The sequence below is a fragment of the Aquarana catesbeiana genome, linkage group LG04 (assembly GCF_042186555.1).
Source record: "Aquarana catesbeiana isolate 2022-GZ linkage group LG04, ASM4218655v1, whole genome shotgun sequence".
In the NCBI taxonomy this organism is placed as follows: domain Eukaryota; kingdom Metazoa; phylum Chordata; class Amphibia; order Anura; family Ranidae; genus Aquarana; species Aquarana catesbeiana.
In genome coordinates this window covers 3448784-3459469 of record NC_133327.1, presented here as the reverse complement: position 1 = coordinate 3459469, position 10686 = coordinate 3448784, and the positions used below count along the sequence as shown (strand labels likewise).

At 45.9% G+C, this 10686-nt stretch overlaps 1 long non-coding RNA gene across 1 annotated transcript; it reads left to right on the top strand.

The window, feature by feature from the left end:
- The first annotated feature begins 1101 nt into the window (after nucleotides 1–1101).
- On the top strand, nucleotides 1102–6130 carry LOC141139007 (uncharacterized). The gene is made up of 2 exons (XR_012243699.1): nucleotides 1102–1850; nucleotides 5927–6130. It is a non-coding gene; the product is annotated as an uncharacterized lncRNA (long non-coding RNA).
- The last annotated feature ends 4556 nt before the right edge of the window (nucleotides 6131–10686 follow it).

Here is a 10686-nt window from a genome sequence, read left to right as displayed (position 1 = left end):
CTGGACTGGTGGTTGGAGGGTTCTTGTTAAGTTGAGGCAAAGTAACAAAGTTACCCGTCACCTGCCAAACTCTTTTTTCATTGGGCGGGAGAGAGGAGTTTGCTTCTATGCAGGTCAGCCCAGGTTATGTATTAAATGTGATAAATCTGGCCATGTGGTGAGTGTTTGTATGATCCAGAAGTGAAATCTTTGTGGGGAGGTTGGCCACATCAGTTCTACCTGTGAGAAGGTTAAGTGCAATCTGTGTGGTAGGCTTGGCCATTTCTGGAGGCCTTCCATAATATGGGTGGGGAATCTGCAGACAATGAATTGTTGGCTGCAGCAGAACTAGGAGGAGGAAGCCTTAATGAATGGAGCTGTATTGCTTAGGGAGAAGGTGGTCCCAGAGGTCCAGGAGACTACCTCCGGGTGGGCGGATAGTGTTAAGCAGGCTAAGGAGAAGCAGGCTGAGGAGCAGCCGGCTGCGCACTCTTCATCTGTTCCGGTTCCTGTCTCTGTGAAGATCACTAGTCAGAAGAGGAGGAATAAAAAAGATAAGTCTACCCGTAAACCCGAAAGTGACTGGACATTAGTGCAGAAGCCAGCTAAAAAAGTGAAAGGGGCACCAGAAGTGGGTACGGCAGTTTCCACCAATAGGTATGAAGCGTTATCAGATTCGGATGCCGACTCCTATTCTCTAGAGGCCCAGGAACTGGAGCAGGAATTAAAGAGTGGAAAAAGAGTATGTGACTGGCTCAGAGGATGACCCGCCCACTAAAAGGCGTCCGCCCCCTGATCCTGTATCCGCAGAATTTGATATGGAAACTGGTAGTCGGCAGAGTGACTCCGATTCTGACTTATAATGAAATGTTGGAGAAGTATAGACTTATGGAAAGGAGTCTTATTGTAACATGACATTTATTTTCCTATTAATGCCCTTTTTTTATCTGCTAAATTTTTGACCTAGACAACACGTCAGTAATTGTTGTATTTATGTTATTTTCAGTCAGTTAGTCTGTTATTATGTATCTTGTTTGTTTTTACAAATAAAAATCTCCATACATATAGAATAAGTACAGATACTGAGAATTACACCCGGCATACAGGACAAGAGAAGTTGTCCTGTGCACACATGGAATGAGATTTGTCATTGGTGTACAGGGTGTGATGCAGCTCAGGTGTATGAATGAGGAAGCAGGTCTTTGTCGTTGTTGTCACAGCCTTCTGGTAGACCCGCCCGCCCTCTCTTTACATTCCTGCGGTACTGACTTCCTCGTAGTTTCAGTCCTGTGCTGGGATCTGAGCACTCCACACTCTCCGCAATCTCCGCACTTCGCTCAGGATGGGGCAGAATTTCAGTAAGCAGTATTGTGGGTGCTGCTGCTGTGGGTGCTGCCGCCAATCTGTGGATATCCCACCCATAGGAAAAGGCAATACCAAAAAGAGTAGCCCCAAGAAGTTAGACAAGCCAGATCCAGTGGATGATGCCTATAAGAGGTACCGGATCCACAATCCGAGCCCACAGATCTCAGTGAAGTTGGAAAACTCTCTCAGTGGTGAGGTCAACCCAGTCTTTGTCAACAGCCCCAACCCAATGCAACTTTCTAAAGACCCATCTGACAAAAAAGTCAACACACATGCTCCAGCGAAGAAGCAAGACGAACGATTAGAGATTTTCTCCCGCAACACCAAAGTCTCCACCTATAGCTACCATCCACGTTCTGCTATAGACCTGGATGTCCACAAGGGCGAGGCGCTGGAAGAGTAGGGGACACGGATCCTGGCCAGGAGGCTCAACAACAATGGGGAAGTCAAAACTGGCTAATCCCGCGGACCTTCCTGGCAAACACCGGGAGCCTTGAGGTGGAGGAGTAAGTCATGACGTAAATTGTTTTACCGCAAACAGGTCTTGCATTGCTGTTCATGGGCATAGCTGTGGGCACTTGATAGGGTCTATTGATAAAACAGTCAATGTGACTTTCACTAAACCTTCCCTGTGGGGGAATCTTCCAGGTGCGTGCATTTTAAATGATGCCGATGGTATCTCCACCAGAGAACGTTTGGTGAAAGCCACATCCACTGCTTTGTCCTAAGACCCAATCATTCTAATGCAGGGTTTCTCTACCAGGGTTTCATGGAACACTAAGGTCAGTGGCAGTGTGTCAATAAGGGCGCACGGGCGCCGCCCCCTCTCTCCTGCCACCCCCATAGCACCAATAGGTAGAAGTTCAGATGGCAGGCTGGCGGGGGGCACACTGACAGCATTTGCTATAGCACAGTGGCAGCGTTTAATGGGGCACAGTGGCGGCAATTGGTGGGCACAGTGGCTGCATATGATGGGTACAAGTGGCTGCGTTTGATGGGCACAGTGAGGCTGCATATGACAGGCACAAGTGGCTTCATTTGACGGGCACAAGTGGCTTCATTTGACGGGCACAAGTGGCTTCATTTGACGGGCACAAGTGGCTGCATACGATGGGCACAGTGGCTGCATACGATGGGCACAGTGAGGCTGCATTTGAGTTTCATTATTTTTCAGTTTGTTTGCGACCCCCCTAAATAAAAATTTGAGCACAAGCCGCCACTGCCTAAGGTTCACCAGAGGTTGCTAGGGGTTCCTTGAGCAATAAGCAATTTCTGCCTCTCAGATAAGTTCCCAATGACACCATTTATCTTTTTAGCTATCTGTAAGGAGGGAATTTTTCCCAATGACAACAAGTATAAGGAGCATTCTTCCCACAGACCACCAATATCAGGATCATTCTTCCCAGTGACCACAAATGTAAGGGGCATTCTTCCCAGTGACCACAAATGTAAGGGGCATTCTTCCCAGTGACCACAAATGTAAGGGGCATTCTTCCCAGTGACCACAAATGTAAGGGGCATTCTTCACAGTGACCACAAATGTAAGGGGCATTCTTCCCACTGGCCACCAATGTAAGGAGCTTTCTTCTTACTGACCACTAATGTAAGGAACATTCTTCCCACTAACCAATGTAAAGAGCATTCTTTTCACTGACCACCAATGTAAGGAGCATTCTTCTCACTGACCACCAATGTAGGGGGCATTCTTCCCACTGATCACCAATGTAAGGAACATTCTTCCCACTGATCACCAATGTAAGGGACATTCTTCCCACTGATCATCAATGTAAGGGACATTCTTCCCACTGATCACCAATGTAAGGGACATTCTTCCCACTGATCACCAATGTAAGGAGCATTCTTCCCACTGATCACCAATGTAAGGAGCATTCTTCCCACTGATCACCAATGTAAGGCACATTCTTCACACTGGCCACCAATGTAAGAAGCATTCTTCCCACTGACCACCAATGTATGGCACATTCTTCCCACTGATCACTAATGTAAGGAACATTCTTCTCACTGACCACCAATGTAAGGAACATTCTTCCCACTGACCACCAATGTAAGAGACATTCTTATTCCCCCACGGGCCTCAAAAAAGCGTTCAAAAGGAGAGAAGACTAGACATAGCTTACCATTTGATAAGTCAAAAAGAGATCTTAATACTATTGAACAAAATACACAAACTAGGATCATCACCACCTTTAGCAAGCAACATAAAACCTTTAAGAAAATCCTACAGAAACACTGGCACATCTTGCAGATTGATCCCACACTTAATCAGTTTATATCAGATGCCCTTAATTATTTATAGACGGACGAGGTCCCTTAAGGACATACTAGTCACCAGTGAATATACTGGGGAATTTAGGGGGCACCCTTGTAAATGTCGGGGCACTTTTAAATGTGGGGGATGTCCTCAGTGCCAGTTCATCAATACTGACACAAATGTGATACTACCCAATGGACATCGTTTTGTGCCTTCACACTTTGCAAACTGACACACGTATGGGGTAGTCCATCTTCTTACCTGCCCCTGCGGATGCTTCTACGTAGGCAAAACGAAATTGGAACTGCACAAAAGGATGAGAAGGCACGTACACAGTGTACGCTCGTGCAACCCAGACGTACCACTGGGGAAACATGCCTGGGATGTGCATGGAGGTATTTTCCCCAAAATTAGATTCCTTGTACTGGATCGGGCGCACCCCAGTCCCAGAGGGGGTAATTGGGACAAAACTCTACTACAAAGAGAGACAAGGTGGATAGTGGCCTTACAAGCCACTGTGCCACCTGGCCTCAACAACTGCATTAGCTACCGGCCTTTCCTAGAAGGGTTTACTTCTGGGACTTGGGAAGGACTGGGTTAAACTTACAGTTGGCAGAGTGGCCATCCCCCCCCCCTTCCTTTTTTCCTTCTTTTCTAGCCCTGTTCCTATTCAGCCCGTGTGTTATACATTTTCCTATTTTTCTTACTTTGTTCCTTTTTGGACCGCCTTTTTTTTCATTTTTTTTTTCATTTTTATCCCCTTCTTTTTGCATGCCCCACTGTGTCAGCACCATCTGCAACCAAGCTCTTTTTATTATTTGACCAATATTCAGCAGTGTTTTGGCTAATAAGTTTGCCATATACATAGATTGTGTATTCTTCTTTCAACATATATTTTCCTGTATAATTATTTACATTTTTATATTTTTTGATATGTGAATTGTTTTCTTTGAGCTGGAGCACAGATCCTTGTAGTGATTCCGTATGGGTTTAAAATCAAATTTTACATCTTATTGTTATTTTTTCACTAGATGGCGGCATTGGGACGGGTTGCTCTGTGGAGTATATTCCATCTACCCTGTTTCCCCAAAAATAAGACCTAGCGTGACTGTCGGTGATGGCTGCAATATAAGCCCTACCCCCCAAATAAGCCCTAGTTAAAGTCCTTGTAGGTCTTATTTTCAGGGTAGGGCTTATTTTCGGGGAAACAGGGAAGGCCTTTTTTGGGGGGTAGGGCTTATATTGCAGCCATCACCGACAATCACGCTAGGTCTTATTTTCGGGGAAACAGGGTATCTCCCTATCATCAGGGGCCGCCCCTTGGGCCCATATATATCATTGCCGTTCGAGTGGTTTGTCTATCACTTTGTCCACTCACTCTTTGTGCTTGGCAGAAGGGTGGGTCTGGGCGGCGGTTTTCTCCGCCTCTTTCCCCCTGTTGGCTCTTCAGCGTGTGATACACACGCTTTGTTCCTCACACTGAGGCGAGCGGCATCCTCTGTGCGTGCGCCCATCGTCAACTGATCTCTACTGCGCACGCGCATCGGGTTAATCCCCACGGCGCATGCGCTGGCATCCAGCGCCATATTTAAACCCCTACTGTGTTCCTCACAGACACAGTCATACAGGGGCGACGCTGTATATATTTATCATGGTGCTACAGGTAAGCAAATCCCCAGCTCCACTCATATGTTTTTGACCATTCCCTATGGGCAACCTTGATTATTTATTTATTCACTTATTTACTCTTGTGTTTCAGGGCGTAGGGAGGCAGGGATCCATGGCTAGCATTTGCTAACCCAGTAACTCTCTTTGAGGCTCTGGTCTGCCCCCCCACCCCCTTTTTTTTGTCCTTTACAACCACCGATTGGTAATTATAACTTCTTAAACTCACATTTGTATTATATTATTTGTAGTATACACTCCTATTTGGGATGTTATCGGTTGCCCTTTTTTCCATCTCTCTTTGTAGGCATTCAATGGCGGGGTTGGTCATCCATATAGTTATGCTACTTTCTTTTTCTCTTTGTCACCAGGTGTACGGCCGATATTTAATCACCGTCACTTACCTGTGATTCCACCAATGTAGGAACTGTTTTTTTCAAGCCAACCACGTACTCAGAACGGCGCTTTGTGCCCATCTTAACATATAACTTTTCAAGCTCCTGATATGGAATCGCTCCAATGGGTATGTGGGGCATCTAATATTGGTCTGTCAATATATGTTTTTTAAGTAATGAGACCCATTGTCTATGCCTTTGACTGCAGTTTTCTCTAATATGTGTTTTTTTCTATTTTTGTGTTTAATAGAAGTGACCATTCTCCATCCTGTAACCCTGATGAAGGTGTAAAAACCCGGAAACGCGTCGTGTATTCGGAGATTATCAGTGTCATTGTATAATCTTTTTTTTGTTTTTTGTTGCTTGTATGCATTTGTAGACGCCATACGTCTTTTTACAATTAGTCAATTGTTTGTACTTTTAATATTTATGCAAATAAACTTTTGTACCTTCATTGAGTTGGTGATCTTTCAAAGTCCCAAGGGTACTTTTCTTGGTCTTTGTATCAGGGAGGGGACCACCATACTCTCTTCTCTGACACGGTGGAAGCCTCTTTCTTTTATAAGAGACATTCTTCCCAATTCTTCTTTATTAAAAGTCTTGCAATCAAAAAGCATAAAATCACTATATATAATATACATAAATATATACATATTTACATGAATGAAAATAAATATAGAAAATCTGCTCTCAAACAAAAAATGAATTTACAGCAAAAACAAAACTCATTATGAACAGGTCATTATTGGGGATAATCTCACTACAACTCACACCACTACAGCAGACATCAAAACTGTGAGGTCAAGAAACAAACCCGCACCCATTATGCATGCAGCCCTTCTTCAAAAAGAAGATACTAACCAACAAAAGCTAAGGGAGTGAAAAAAAAAACAGAAAAATAAAAGAGCTCCTCACCCAGAGCTGGGCAGTTCATCAAAGGCAGGTCTGATATTCCTCCACGCCCTTTTCCAGACTGTCCGAGGCTCCCTGCCCTTCTCAAGACCCCGAATTTTCCCAACCTCACCCAGAATATCGTGCACCACCACCTCAACAGAGAGGACTTTTTTCCGCAGGGTAATCTGGCACCGTGCATTCCATGTGAAGTAACAAACTATACTAACTAAAAACAGTGTATCCAAATCAAAATCCCAGTGAGTCGGGAATGCCCCTTACACCCACTCCGCATAACTCATGCGATAGAAAAAGGGGATGCCTAGAGCCCTCCCCACCCTTTTATACACCTCTATGTTAAAAAGGACACTGCAGCAAAAAGTGGTCCATAGACTCCACTTTACCAACACACTCCGCTCTAGGACAATCCCGATCATCCACAGGGTGATGCTTCAAGACATAGAGCCTTCCATGGAAAGCCAGCCAGGCTTGATCCCTAAACTTCACGGGGATTCTTTCTAAATTGATTAAACGCAACCCCTCCCTCATTACAGAGCCTGGGCAATCCCTTAAGGCCATTGACACACTGAAAGCAGAGCTCAAAATCCTCTTCTCCAGAAGCTTCCTGGGAAGGAACTTGATATCCTCCACTGTCACCTGCCACTGCCTGAAGTATTTTCAGACACGGGGCAACATAAGCCAGCCATTGCCATGTCTGACTCTCAGACTTTTCACTGGCCCGCCATCTTCCCAGCATCGCAGAAAAGGCCTAAAATAAGATTGAAAAATGCCCACCCATCCCGGCAGGTTCTCTGCTAGCATGTTACCAAGATTGTCCTTTAAAAAGAGCAGAGAAAAGAAAACTATTGGGTTGACCATTCCTAGGCCACCCTCTCACCTAGACAGGCAAGTTACATTGCGTTTGATCAGGTTCAGCCTATTTCCCCATAACAGTTGAAAAAAAACAGCTGTACACCCTTGCATAGAGAGATGCTGGCAAGATATAGACGAAGCTGACATATAAAAAGATTGGGACCAGGTACGTTTTGATCAAGTCAACCCTCTCCCTCAAGGAAAGCTTCCATTTCTTCCAGCTTGCTACTTTGGCATTGGCACACATCAACCTGCTTTCCCAATTTCTATGACTATAGTCACCAGGACCAAATTTGATGCCCAACACTTTAATTTCCTGCTGGGGCTCTGGGAAGGCATCCGGAAGTTTGAAGCTTTCACCCTCCTCACCTATCCAGAAAACTTCACTCTTTTCATGGTTGACTTTAGAACCAGAAGCCTCTGTGTACTGCTCTACTATAGAGACCACTTCCTGCGCCTCCTCCATCCCAGAGACAATAACAGACACATCATCGGCATAGGCCACAACCTTCAAAGGCAGCACACCAGCAATGCCCAAAGGCACCCCGCACAAAGATCCACTCTCTAGCCTTCTTATGAAGGACTGGATTTTGAATACATATAACAGGGGGCTAAGAGGACATCCCTGGCGCACACCAGAGCCAACCTCAAAAGGCTGTCCAACCCAACCATTAACCAGTGGGAAGCTCTCAGCCCCTCTATATAATGTCTTCAGCCAATCTATAAACCTCCCCTGCAGGCCGTATCTACCAAGTAGCAAATACAGGTACTTGTGATTGACTCTATCAAAAGCCTTCGCCTGATCCAATGCCAGCAAGTACTTTCTCCATCCAGCAGCCCTGCATCGTTCCAAAGCCTCCCGGACAGCTAAAACCACTGAAAAGGTACTTCTACCTTGGACCGAGCTGTGCTGATGACAGGACAACAAATCACCTGCCACTGACGACAAGCACCATAAAAGAATCTTCACCAGGATCTTTCTATCAACATTGAGAAGACTGATGGGGCGCCAGTTCTCAATCATTGAGGGGTCTTTACCTTTTGACAGAAGAATCACAGCGGATTGCCTCATGGAGGATGGGAGCGAACCCTCTTCTAGACAGCGGTTATAAACCTCTGCTAAAAATGTAGCCAGAATGGACTTAAAACACTTGTAAAATTCAGCTGTCAACCCATCTGGCCCAGGCGATTTGTTGGTAGCCAGCTTCTCTATAGCATGAACTACCTCATCCACTGAAATTGGTTCTGTCAAATCCATCAAAGGCAATGTACAATTTCCCAATCCTGGAGTAGAATCCAGAAAGCTTTCCATCCTGTCCCGACAAAGGTCCTTTCTTCCCAGAAGGTTTGCGTAATATGATCTGAAGATCTCCAGGATCCCTGATCTGGACTTAACCAGGGAACCCGTACTATCCCTCAGGCCTATGACCGTCTTAACTGCTATGCCTTGCTTACAGTTCTGGTAAGGATCATTCGAGTGATATTTTCCATAATCCCTCTCCAGAACCAAGGAGGCATGCCGGTCGTATTGACACTTCTTAAGAAGAAACTTTACCTCAGAGATCTCCCCTGGATCTCCTCTATACGAAACAAGACGATCAAGCTTCCTCCGCAAATGCTGGTAGGCAATGTACATACCAAGCTGCTTCTTCTTACTTATGGTCTTGAAAAGTCCAATTGCCCTTTGTTTCACAAGCTCCCACCACTCTGACTTACTGCTGCAAAAGTCCAGAATAGAAACCTGTGCCTGAAAAAAATCCTCAAAGGATTGTCTTACCTCTATATCTTCCAGGAGAGCCGAATTCAGTTTCCAGGTACCCCTTCCCCTGGGTGGAGTGTCCGAGGCATTCAGAGTCACAGACAGCATACAGTGGTCAGAGAACTCCACCGCCCTCAACTCAGGAGCCGAGAAAGCAGAGTCCTCCTTAAAAAAAAAAAACTATCTATCCTACTCTGACTATTCCCTCTCTGAAATGTGAATCCCGTGCTGCCAGGGCAGTGCTTAATATGCACATCTACCAGGCCTGCTTGTCTCGCCATATCTCTAAGAAAAACGCTATCGTAACCCAGCCTGTCTATGGAGCCTCTCCAGTCTTCAGGCCTACTTATGGTGTTAAAATCACCTCCAAAGACAACCTGCTGGGACGTAAAAAGGAAGGGCTTGATCTCTGTGAGGAGGCATTTCCTGCCCCATTTTGACTGCGGTCCATAGATATTGATCAGGCGCAGGTCCTGCCCCCTAACAGAGATGTCTAAGACCATGCATCTCCCCATTTCTACCTCAATTACCTGCTGGCATGTTACCATATCGGTTTTAAAAAGGACCGCAACTCCGCTGCAGGGCTCAGCCACAAGAGACCAAAAGGAGGGACCACATCTCCACTCCCTTTTTGCTAGATGGACATCGGCCAAAGTATTGAGCCAGGTCTCTTGCAAAAATAAAATCTCGGCATCAAACTCGCTGAGCAAAAATAAGGCAATATCACGAGCTCTTGCAGATTTAATGCTGGCGACATTAATAGTCGCCACCTTTATCGGAGTGGGAACTGCCATCAGGATGATTGGGGTAGTCGTTTCTTAACCTTTACCACATTCTCATCAACAGAAACAGCTCTCTTCAGACTACCTGACTCCCCCTCATCCATGGATGATAAAGAGAAAGATAGATCAGACATCTTATCACCCGACAAAGCTGAAAAAGTATTACCAAGAGGAACCCCTCCTGGGTCAGGCTCTGAGGAAGAAATTACCACTTTACTTGTCTTCCTCTTCTTCTTTTTCTTCCTCCTAAACTTCTCCCACCCCTCATCATCCGAATCCCCCTCAACAGAGGGTGAGACAGGGGATATGGACACCTTTCCCTCAACCCCTCCCCCATCCAACACCCCACATTCCCCTGACCACGTTTGCGCTGTGGAGGGACAGGGACTGGAGGCTGAGAGGGAAGATCCGCTAAACCTGCCCCCCCCAGCAGCTTCTGCTAGTTTGGAGGATCTACGTACAGAAGGATTAGGGACCACCACATAGGGGACAGACTCAGGGACCACATTACTAGGGGAAACAGAATCTGAAACAACAGATGTAACAGACACAGGAGGGACAAACTTGGGAATAGGGATGACCTTCGTGTTCGAGTCGAACCCATGTTCGACTCGAACATCGGCTGTTCGATCGTTCGCCGAATTGCGAACGTTATGGGCCGTTCGCGCTAAATTCGTGTGGCGCGTCACGGCCCATAATTCACTG